General features: G+C 46.5%; 1 protein-coding gene across 4 annotated transcripts in view; it reads right to left on the bottom strand.

Moving 5' to 3' along the window:
* The window catches only part of LOC124043188 (rho family-interacting cell polarization regulator 2-like), a 157,750-nt gene that overhangs the window by 86,833 nt on the left and 58,659 nt on the right, over positions 1–12,258 (bottom strand). The window lies entirely within an intron of this gene.

Raw genomic sequence — 12,258 nt, 5'->3', positions numbered from 1 at the left:
GCCCCTTGGTCGGTGATTGATGAAGAGTAGGGATGGAAACTATGGACAGGATTCTTCAATGGGGTGACATGTAGCCTAGTGGTTAGAGGGGCGGGATGTAGCCTAGCGGTTAGAGGGGCGACATGTAGCCTAGTGGTTAGAGGGGCGGGATGTAGCCTAGCGGTTAGAGGGGCGACATGTAGCCTAGCGGTTAGAGGGGCGACATGTAGCCTAGCGGTTAGAGGGGTGACATGTAGCCTAGTGGTTAGAGGGGTGATATGTAGCCTAGTGGTTAGAGGGGCGACATGTAGCCTAGTGGTTCGAGGGGTGACATGTAGCCTCGTGGTTAGAGGGGGACATGTAGCCTAGTGGTTAGAGGGGCGACATGTAGCCTCGTGGTTAGAGGGCGGCATGTAGCCTAGTGGTTAGAGGGGTGGACCTGTAACCACAATGTTGTAAGATCGAAACCCTGAGCTGACAAAGTAAAAGTCTATCGTTCTGCCCCTGAACAAGGCAATTCATCCACTGTTCCTAGGCCGTCATTGAAAATAAGAATTTGTTCTTAACTGACTTGCCTAGTTAAATAAAGGTAAACTTAAGTGGTTGTTGGCATTCAATGAAAAACAACTCAATTTCATGCACATTTTCATGCACCAAATATTTTAGCTAGCTAAGACCTCCCCCTCGGCAAAAACGTCAAAATTAATGACATATTTCTTGATTTATCTTCAATTAATTCTGACTATTTTGAGGTGTTACTTGTTTAAGTATGATATGTTAGATAAAGGAATAACAACAGACACCAATGTCAGGTTCAATAGCGTTGTTTGTGCATTGTACGAATGGCTACAACTGGAGTCCGGGGAACAGTCCGGCTAGTCGATTACCTATCAACTAGACTCCGTAACATTATCCTTTTCAATAGAAAGTGCAAACATAAAGGCATAACATTAAATTCTTAACAGTCAGGTCATAACAATAGAAAAATCATTACATTTTATTTTTTACTTCAGTTCTCATCTTCCTTTTTTAATTTCAATTTAATTATTTAAGAACAAATATAGATTTTAATTAACCGAGGGCAAGTTAACAGTCCCTTGCTTACCGAGTAAGCCTGTCCGGTGGCTTGCATAGCCGACCCACCCGTGAGTAAGTATTGGCTCTGACAGGGGTAGGATTAGGGGCACGAGCTGGAGAGCTTGGTGGGGTAGAAGCCTCACCTTCAGTTGGCCCATGTCTCAATTCTGCACCTCTTACCCTTAGGCCTGGACTGTGATCCAGCTCATCTAGGTGAGTGTATAGCGTGTTCTGGTTTGTCTGCTCTGCTACGCGCAGATCCACCCGATTGCGACGATAGAGGGAGCCACCAACATCCACCAGGTAAGAACGTGTTGCAACTCTCTGCAGGCATGTGCCCAGCCTCCAAAGTACTGTGTGGTCTCCCGGCAGCAGTTTCATCCTTATCGTTTCACCCACCTCCAGCTCTGGTAGGTCCCGAGCAGTCCGGTCATAGAAGCACTTAGCGAGCTGCTTTCTGTGATGCAGTTTGTCCGTGACGCCAACCATGACGCAGGGCTCTAGTAGCTTGTTAGCTACGGGGATGGTAGTCTTCAGACGTCTGGACAGAAGGCGTTGTGCTGGGCTGCTGTGGGTGTGTTCCTCCACTGTAAGATTGCTTTCCATGGGTCGTTGCTGTCGCGCAAGGCCCTGCTTAACAGGTTTTTTGCAATCTTGACAGCTGATTCTGCCTTGCCATTTGCTTTTGGGTGTCTTGGAGAGGAGGTCACGTGGTCAAACTCCCATTCTGAGGCAAAACGCTTGAACTGTGCAGTGAATTGTGGGCCATTGTCCGTGATTACCTTGTCAGGCTGACCTTGCCTTGCAAACTGCGCCTTGCAGCGCTTTATGACCGTCTCTGCAGACAAGTCAGGGAGACGTAGGTAGTGATGCTAGCTATGCAGCTAACAACGAGTTGATCAGTGTTGTGAGTAGGAAACGGCGTGTGTTCGCATATGGAACGTAACTGTGCCTGTACTGTACTTAGCTACAAAAATAACAAACGTGTGTTTTCCGAGCCACTTCTGACACCATGTTTCAGTATGATATGTTAGATAAAGGAATAACGACAGACACCAATGTCAGGTTCAATAGCGTTGTTTGTGCATTGTACGAATGGCTACAACTGGAGTCCGGGGAACAGTCCGGCTAGTCGATTACCTATCAACTAGACTCCGTAACATTACTGACTATGTATGGTGTCTCGAGAGGGACAAACAACAGCATAACTGTTATTATAACAAAGGTATTTTAAGGGCGTATGCTAGCACATGCATTCACTTCCGCATAGCCGAGTTCTGCTAGGAGCAAACAGAACCTGCCAGCGCCGTTAGGTAACACAGGCCTGAGCAACAAATATCACTGCTAAACAAACCACTGCTAAAAGAAAAGGAGGCACTTGCCTTACTAAATATGTCCTTTCTGACAGAAAAAGACTTTCAAGGTACAGCTGTGTTAACATTTCCTAGTTACTGTTTAATGTAAAATATATATAGATATACATATTTCTACTAGTTATGGTGATGCATTAGATTTATGGGGTGATAAAAATGACTCTTTAGCCCATGACTGAACCTAGAGTGACGTAAATAGAGCTTGACTGGATTGAACCGATTTACGAGCTGCTCGCTCTGTTAATACCACTACTCATCATTACCCTGTAGTGAACCGCTCCGTACATCAGCCTCTACATTTCCGCAGCGGGCCACACACACACACACACACACGTAGGTACAAACACACACACGTCATGCTTTGAAGTGCCGGAAATGAACAGCATTTAATATTCAAAGTGGGAACCATGCTGTGGAGAGAGAGAGAGAGAACTAGAGAGAGAGAGAGAATGAGAGAACTAGAGAGAGAGAGAGAACTAGAGAGAGAGAACTAGAGAGAGAGAACTAGAGAGAGAGAACTAGAGAGAGAGAACTAGAGAGAGAGAACCCGAGAGAGAGAGAGAGAGAGAGAGAGAGAGAGAGAGAGAGAGAGAGAGAGAGAGAGAGAGAGAGAGAGAGAGAGAAAGAGAGAACTAGAGAGAGAGAGAATGAGAGAACTAGAGAGAGAGAGAGAATGAGAGAACTAGAGAGAGAGAGAGAATGAGAGAACTAGAGAGAGAGAGAGAGAGAGTACGAGAACTAGAGAGAGAGAGAGTACGAGAACTAGAGAGAGAGAGAGTACGAGAACTAGAGAGAGAGAGAGTACGAGAACTAGAGAGAGAGAGAGTGAGAACGAGAACTAGAGAGAGAGAGAGTACGAGAACTAGAACTAGAGAGAGAGAGAGTACGAGAACTAGAGAGAGAGAGTATGAGAACTAGAGAGAGAGAGTACGAGAACTAGAGAGAGAGAGAGTACGAGAACTAGAGAGAGAGAGAGTACGAGAACTAGAGCGAGAGAGTACGAGAACTAGAGAGAGAGAGTACGAGAACTAGAGAGAGAGAGAGTACGAGAACTAGAGATTGAGAAACAGAGAGAGAAAGAGAGAGAGAACGAGAGAAAGTGAGAGAACAAGAAAGAGAACTAGAGTGAAGAGAGAGAGAGACAGAGATCAAGAGAGAGTTAACGAGAGAGAGAAAGAGTGAGAGAAAGACAAAGAACAAACAGGTAAGTACAGTAGGTGATGAGACTAGGTGATTACATTCCATCTGAGGAGGCTCTGGGCTCAGTGGGCCGGCTGTTCAGCTTCCTGCTGCTCAGATTGAGGATCATCCATGTGAACCCAGTCACCTGCTGTTACATCGGCTCACGCTTCTACCCAGTCAGCTGTACAGGAGGAGCAGCAGCACATCTGGCTCCAGTCAAGAGAAAGACTGCTGCTGCTGGTGGTGATATTAGATTATGAATGTACCGGTGCCACACATACGCAACAGCTATGATAATCACCATGAATGTGACTTAGCGACAGCTATGATAATCACCATGAATGTGACTTAGCGACAGCTATGATAATCACCATGAATGTGACTTAGCGACAGCTATGATAATCACCATGAATGTGACTTAGCGACAGCTATGATAATCACCATGAATGTGACTTAGCGACAGCTATGATAATCACCATGAATGTGACTTAGCGACAGCTATGATAATCACCATGAATGTGACTTAGCGACAGCTATGATAATCACCATGAATGTGACTTAGCGACAGCTATGATAATCACCATGAATGTGACTTACAGTGAGGAGATAATGTATTGAAATGGCAGTGAAAGATTACTTCCCTGATTGAACAAGGCTTATGGGTTGGGTGTTTTTGAGGAGGCAGGGACTGAAGATTAAGGGAAGCAACAAATAAAAGTAGGATTTTGTTGGTGTTTCACATTGGAGTCGTTTTAAAGTCAATATTGACACTTTGGGTGAGTTTAGTTTTGTCAGAGCGACCAGTGAAGAGTTTAAAAAGACAAAGAAGGCATTGAGTAGCCTAATAAACATGAGTGTGGAGTTTATTATTCATAATGCGGGCCACGTAGTTTGAAAATGAACAATCATTCACCATGCTAGCTTTGCCTCAGGATAACAAACACACACACACTGTCAAGCACACACACACACACACCCCATCTGTCATAGTACAGCTGTGTGACAGCCTCCCTGAGGGAAACTTCTGGGGAAACTAGAACACAAGAAGAGACAATGACAGTGTTCTAGAACTATCACTCACACAGCAGTAGACAGTGTTCTAGAACCATCACTCACACAGCAGTAGACAGTGTTCTAGAACCATCACTCACACAGCAGTAGACATTCTTCTTGAACCATCACTCACACAGCAGTAGACATTCTTCTTGAACCATCACTCACACAGCAGTAGACATTCTTCTAGAACCATCACTCACACAGCAGTAGACATTCTTCTAGAACCATCACTCACACAGCAGTAGACCTCATTCTTCTCAGTCAAACCTTCCCCATCATTCATGTTATTCAGTATACTTGGGCTTCGTCTTAAATGGCACCCTATTTCTGACATTTGGAGCCGTATGGGTAGTGCACTAGGGAATAGGGTGCCATTTCAAATGCATCCTTAGTTAACCCTGTTTGTCACATCTTCCCCCTCCATATATCAACACCACCAATGGTCATGACAGATAGTGTATGTATTAGAAGACAGATAGTGCATGTATTATTTCTAACTGCCCCTCTGGCCCCCAGCTGTTCACGACTTGGGGTCAAATTAGAAAACAACTAAACATCCACTTTATCATCCCATGTCTGTTTAAAAGACGTAATACCCACAGAGGCAAGGATTTCTACCGAACCATCAAGATGGACAGCGACAGAAGGGATGGTGTGTACATCTGGTGCAGAGCTAAGGGGACAGTGTGTGTGTGTGTGTGTGTGTGTGTGTGTGTGTGTGTGTGTGTGTGTGTGTGTGTGTGTGTGTGTGTGTGTGTGTGTGTGTGTGTGTGTGTGTGTGTGTTCCACCGCTGGGTCTAAATACACTTGAGGGATTAAAAGGGAGGAGCCCCCATTGGGCTGCACTGACAACACAGATCCGATGATCTGCTCAGAAACAAGGGAGGAAAGGAGAGCGGGAGACCCCCTGTCCTTATCCCTCCATCTCCTTCCTGATCTAGGACCTAGAGAGAGGAGCGGGAGACCCCCTGTCCTTATCCCTCCATCTCCTTCCTGATCTAGGACCTAGAGAGAGGAGCGGGAGACCCCCTGTCCTTATCCCTCCATCTCCTTCCTGATCTAGGACCTAGAGAGAGGAGCGGGAGACCCCCTGTCCTTATCCCTCCATCTCCTTCCTGATCTAGGACCTAGAGAGAGGAGCGGGAGACCCCATGTCCTTATCCCTCCATCTCCTTCCTGATCTAGGACCTAGAGAGAGGAGCGGGAGACCCCCTGTCCTTATCCCTCCATCTCCTTCCTCATCTAGGACCTAGAGAGAGGAGCGGGAGGAGGGGATAGAGGGATGGAGAGCCCTAGGGTGGACCAGTAACCTTTCACCCCCAACACCTGCCACACCATCCTGTGAGGGAGTCCAAAAGCACGCACGCACGCACACACACACACACACACACACACACACACACACACACACACACACACACACACACACACACACACACACACACACACACACACACACACACACACACACACACACACACACACACACACACACACACACACACACACACACACACACTTTACTAGTTAATAGAAGACTTCCATTGCTCAGGCAATCCATTTAGTCACACATCATTGCTGCTTACTCATGTAGACTTTACACATCAATAAGCATTCTAAAGGCCCAGATTTACTGCAAATCATATAAAGATCACCGATGCAAAGATCAAGGCCCGTATTCATAAAGAGCCTCAGAGTAGGAGTAATAACCTAGGATCCCCCCTGTCCATGTAATCGTATTCGTTATGCTCTGAAAGGCTAAACCAATCCTAGACCAGCACAGCTACTCTGAGACATTTTATGAATCAGGGTCCAAATTTCTGATTACTTACTAATGTATAAAGATTATTAATACTGACAGAAATACATGCAGTATGTCTCTCTGACCCAGTTGCCCAGAAAGCAACTACTGTCGTCCCTATTGAAGAGAGAGGTAGGTATCTTTCTGTAGGTATCATTTTATTTATCATCTCTCAATATTGAGCTCAGTAGCAACTATTTTATAAACAATATATTTGATATGGCTTTGAGATACAGAGTGGTGCAGCCAAAATGTGCATCGGTCATTGCAAGGGCATTATAGGTCTCACTGGGTAAAATACAACCACTAACTTATTTTAGGACATTAAACATATCGTTAGATTAATACATGGCTATTAGCAGTGGGTATTATATTTAGAGTTAGCGATCTAACGAATGTGTTTTGAGTTTCCACTTCCTCGGGTGTTGAATTAGCCCCAAATTAATTAGCCTATGATTAGTGTATCATAAGGAGGTTGGTGGCACCTTAATTTGGGAGGGCGGGCTCGTGGTAATGGTTGGAGGTGGAATGGTATCAAATACATCAAACACATGGTTTCCATGTGTTTGATGCCATTACATTCGCGCCGTTCCAGACATTATTATGAGCCGTCCTCCCCTCACCAGCCTCCACTGTAATGCACATAACGGTAGACTGGAGCCCTGACTTCTGTTTGAGGTTCAACACTAGCATCAATGTACTGCCATCCATGACTTTAAAAAAGTCACTGACACACTCTGTTCTATAGCCCATGGCTGACGCTATCACTTGATGCTATCACTCGCAGATGGAAGACATCACAAGCTAGGCTGAACTATGGATGACTCAGTACCTCCTCCCTTCTCTAGATGCTGGGAGACAAAGGGGAGGGGGATAGGAGGGCAGAGAGGGAGAGTGGAAGAGAAGGGGGAGATAATATATCACATGCCTTGTCTCGCCGGGCCTCGGGAGGGACAGCTGAGGAGAAGGAGTGAACAGTCTCATATCTAGGGCCTTTCTCTTTATCCTTCCACCTCCTCCCTCTCCTTCTGTATCATAGCAGCCCCTCCTTAGTCTCCTCTCCTTCTGTATCCTAGCAGCTCCTCCTTCATTTCTTCTCCTGATGTATTCTAGCAGCCCCTGCATCTCCTCTCCTGATTTATCCTAGCAGCCCCTCCTTCATCTCCTCTCCTGATGTATCCTAGCAGCCCCTCCTTCATCTCCTCTCCTGATGTATCCTAGCAGCCCCTCCTTCATCTCCTCTCCTGATTTATCCTAGCAGCCCCTCCTTCATCTCCTCTCCTGATTTATCCTAGCAGCCCCTCCTGATGTATCATAGCAGCCCCTCCATCTCCTCTCCTGATGTATCCTAGCAGCCCCTCCTTCATCTCCTCTCCTGATTTATCCTAGCAGCCCCTCCATCTCCTCTCCTGATTTATCCTAGCAGCCCCTCCTTCATCTCCTCTCCTTCTGTATCCTAGCAGCCCCTCCTTCATCTCCTCTCCTGATTTATCCTAGCAGCCCCTCCCTCTCCTCTCCTGATTTATCCTAGCAGCCCCTCCTTCATCTCCTCTCCTTCTGTATCCTAGCAGCTCCTCCTTCATTTCTTCTCCTGATGTATTCTAGCAGCCCCTGCATCTCCTCTCCTGATGTATCATAGAAGCCCCTCCTCCATCTCCTCTCCTGATGTATCCTAGCAGCCCCTCCTTCATCTCCTCTCCTGATTTATCCTAGCAGCCCCTGCATCTCCTCTCCTGATGTATCATAGAAGCCCCTCCATCTCCTCTCCTGATTTATCCTAGCAGCCCCTGCATCTCCTCTCCTGATGTATCATAGAAGCCCCTCCTTCCATCTCCTCTCCTGATTTATCCTAGCAGCCCCTCCTCCATCTCCTCTCCTGATGTATCCTAGCAGCCCCTCCATCTCCTCTCCTGATGTATCCTAGCAGCCCCTCCTTCATCTCCTCTCCTGATTTATCCTAGCAGCCCCTCCTTCATCTCCTCTCCTGATGTATCCTAGCAGCCCCTTCATCTCCTCTCCTGATGTATCCTAGCAGCCCCTCCTTCATCTCCTCTCCTGATGTATCCTAGCAGCCCCTCCTTCATCTCCTCTCCTGATGTATCCTAGCAGCCCCTCCATCTCCTCTCCTGATGTATCCTAGCAGCCCCTCCATCTCCTCTCCTGATGTATCCTAGCAGCCCCTCCATCTCCTCTCCTGATGTATCCTAGCAGCCCCTCCTTCATCTCCTCTCCTGATGTATCCTAGCAGCCCCTCCTTCATCTCCTCTCCTGATGTATCCTAGCAGCCCCTCCTTCATCTCCTCTCCTGATGTATCCTAGAAGCCCCTCCTTCATCTCCTCTCCTGATGTATCCTAGCAGCCCCTCCATCTCCTCTCCTGATGTATCCTAGCAGCCCCTTCATCTCCTCTCCTGATGTATCCTAGCAGCCCCTCCTTCATCTCCTCTCCTGTTGTATCATAGAAGCCCCTCCATCTCCTCTCCTGATGTATCCTAGCAGCCCCTCCATATCCTCTCCTGCTGTATCCTAGCAGCCCCTCCTTCATCTCCTCTCCTGATGTATCCTAGCAGCCCCTCCTTTATCCCCCCCCTGCTGTCTAATACTAGCCACTCCTGCAGGATATCATACATTCTCTTTCTCATCCAACTCCCTAACCCCAATCCCAACATCCCATTTTGCCTTTTCTAACTAGTTAAATAAAGGCTAAATAAAAATAAATAAAAACTCTAAATTCCAACTCTCTTCTCCCCTTTCCTACCCACCTCACCCATTCTTCTGCTGTTTCATCACAGAAGCTCCTCATGAGGAATATCAGAAAACCCCTTTCTCATTTTACTCCCACATCTATCCATTCTCTTCCCTCCCGATTTACAAGCTCCCCTCTTCCCCTCCCCAACTCAGATTTACATCCTTCCCCATTCCTCACCTACTGTCTAAGCAGCCCCTCCAGAGGAATGTAAAAAAATTAATCCTCTTCTCAATTTAACTCTCAACTCCACCCCTCCACTCCTCCTACCATCCCCAGAAATACCTCTCCTGCTTAAGGATGCCTCTGTCAGGGATGGACGTGTCAGGACACCAGAGACAGAGTCTGTCCGGAGGAAGGATAACATGACAGGGGTTATCTCTAGAACAGATAACCCTGAGAGTCCAGCTCAGGTCACTAGATCCTGGTGAGACACTGACTGATTAAAACCTAAAATAAGCCTGGGAGAGGTCTGGATGAAACCTGGTTTACGGTATAGACTGTGGACTACACAGAACAATACTATAGAGCTGTTGGTTTGAATAAAGAACAATGACTTTGATTCCTGTGGATTAATAACACAATGGAAGCTTGTTTCTCATTTGGGAAAGTAACTGTTAGACTTTTTCAGGAACTAGAGATTTGCATGAAATTCTAAGAATCAGTGTTCTCTCTCCCAGCTGGGCGTCCTTACAACACTGCTGGCCACAACGTCTGCAACACTCCTTATGAAATGTTTATCAGCTGTGAAAACTAAAAGGCACACCATTTTAAAGATTGCAAGGCCAACATTTCTTAAGAAATTAGAACCACACACATATGGACACACACACAGGCATGCGCACGCACACACACACATTCTCCATTCCGAGAACTGAAATAGGGTGTTCTTGAAGAGCTCAGTACAAAAAGTCACATGTTATGATACAGAGTTTCTTAGACCACCTCAGCGATAAAACACTGAGCGTTTTCAGTTTCCTCCTAACCTTAAGCCTTGACATTCATCTTTCCATTTTTGCTCTGTATTTAGTGTGGGCTGCAGATTACACACGCACAGCTTGGTGTAGGCTGCTGATTACAGCATTAGAGACCATACAAAAGACTTGAGGACTGACGTTCCCTGCAGCCTTCTATGGCGCCACATTTCATTGTGTTCAGGGGCCCTCCCTGTTGCATTGAGGGGAAGAACAATCAGCGAAGAACATGCCGTGTTTGTCTGAATTTACACCAGACCACAGTGCTATAATAATTTATTTAATGAGCCAGAGAGAGAGAGGGAATGAGAGAAAGAGGAGAGGAGAAGAGAGAGAGAGAGAGAGAGAGAGAGAGAGAGAGAGAGAGAGAGAGAGAGAGAGAGAGAGAGAGAGAGAGAGAGAGAGAGAGAGAGAGAGAGAGACGAGGGGGCAGAGGGAGAAAAAAGGAAAGAGCGAAAGAGAGAGAGGGAGAAAAAAGGAAAGAACGAAAGAGAGAGAGGGAGAAGAAAGGAAATAGCGAAAGAGAGAGAGGGAGGAAAAAGGAAATAGCGAAAGAGAGAGAGGGGGAAAAAAAAGGAAGAGTGAAAGTGATGGAAAGGCCGGTAGAAGGGGACTGGGAACTGGGACGGTGTCTGGCAGCAGTGATATCAGCTGGTTTAGGCCTTGGCATCCTACTTCTACCCCCTGTCCTGAGTCTTACCATCAAAACGACTAACTAAACGAATATGGCCTGGCAATGGAGCAAAGCCCTTTAGTTAAACCATATCAAAGCAAGGCGTTTTCTACAGAGAAACATTTTACCCTTGAAGTGACCTTTTCTGAAAACAAAACATGCCGCTGGAGTGGAGGGGAGTGGAGTGGAGGGGAGAGGAGTGGAGGGGAGTGGAGTGGAGGGGAGTGGAGGGGAGAGGAGTGGGGGGAGTGGAGTGGAGGGGAGAGGAGTGGAGGGGAGGGGAGGGGAGTGGAGTGGAGGGGAGAGGAGTGGAGGGGAGAGGAGTGGAGTGGAGGGGGGAGTGGAGTGGAGGGGAGGGGAGGGGAGTGGAGTGGAGGGGAGAGGAGTGGAGGGGAGAGGAGTGGAGTGGAGTGGAGGGGAGTGGAGTGGAGGGGAGTGGAGTGGAGGGGAGTGGAGGGCATAGCAGTGGGCTATAGGATGCTGTTTGTAATGCATTAATGAGAACATGACATTTCCACTGATGTCTATACACTTCAGTAGCATATCAGGACAGGCAATAAGAGGGGATGAAGTAACCTGTGTTATTGAGTGATACTGCTTTTCATTGTCAATTCTATTCTATCATGCTTATGTTGTGAGAGAATGCAAAGAGAAAGATACTGAATCCTTCCAGAAACCATATTAAATGATGAATGGGCTGTGATCTCTGGCCTTACAACAGGTATTGGTTGTAAACTAAACCCAGTAACTGCATTTGAAATTTACAATAGCATAATGCTCCCTGACCTCTCCTAAACCTGCAGGGGAATTTCGCAAAATCCCTGCTTGCTGACCCAGTTCACTCTCTTTCCATGCGAGTTATGGTGAGTGTACTTCTCCCCTGTCTACAACACTATGTGAACCAAACTCCCACACACAAGTGCAGTTATTCTCCCAACCCTACAATCACAAGACTGACATTTACCATTTAACCCCCAATTTCCTAAACCCAAATCCCAACCACAGCGCAGCTCTGAAGAGTTATGGCATCAACATCACAACGGATCATGATGAAGCGACCGCTGTGGTCAGAAGCAAAGGAAAGTTGTCAACAAACTCACGAAGAAACATGTTCACCGACACCGAGACCTCAAGAGAAACTGTCAAGTATGATTGTGATCGGTCGATGATCAGTTTATCCTCACGATATAGGAGGCGGTATCTTGTCATAGCTAACCAATTATATGGGATCTGATGTTGACATCCAAAATTGCAAAATAGTTTTGTAGTTGAATAAAATGCATCTGTTTTATGTATTGTTAAGGCAATAATCACACGTGTTTAGTTGTCTATTTCGTAAGTGTATATGGTTATAGTTTACTGACCCATTGCCCTACTAAAGCCCTTCTAACTTACGAA

Source organism: Oncorhynchus gorbuscha, linkage group LG09 (assembly GCF_021184085.1).
Source record: "Oncorhynchus gorbuscha isolate QuinsamMale2020 ecotype Even-year linkage group LG09, OgorEven_v1.0, whole genome shotgun sequence".
In the NCBI taxonomy this organism is placed as follows: Eukaryota; Metazoa; Chordata; class Actinopteri; order Salmoniformes; family Salmonidae; genus Oncorhynchus; species Oncorhynchus gorbuscha.
Note: the sequence above shows the minus strand (reverse complement) of the source record. Positions and strands in the feature narration are given on the sequence as shown.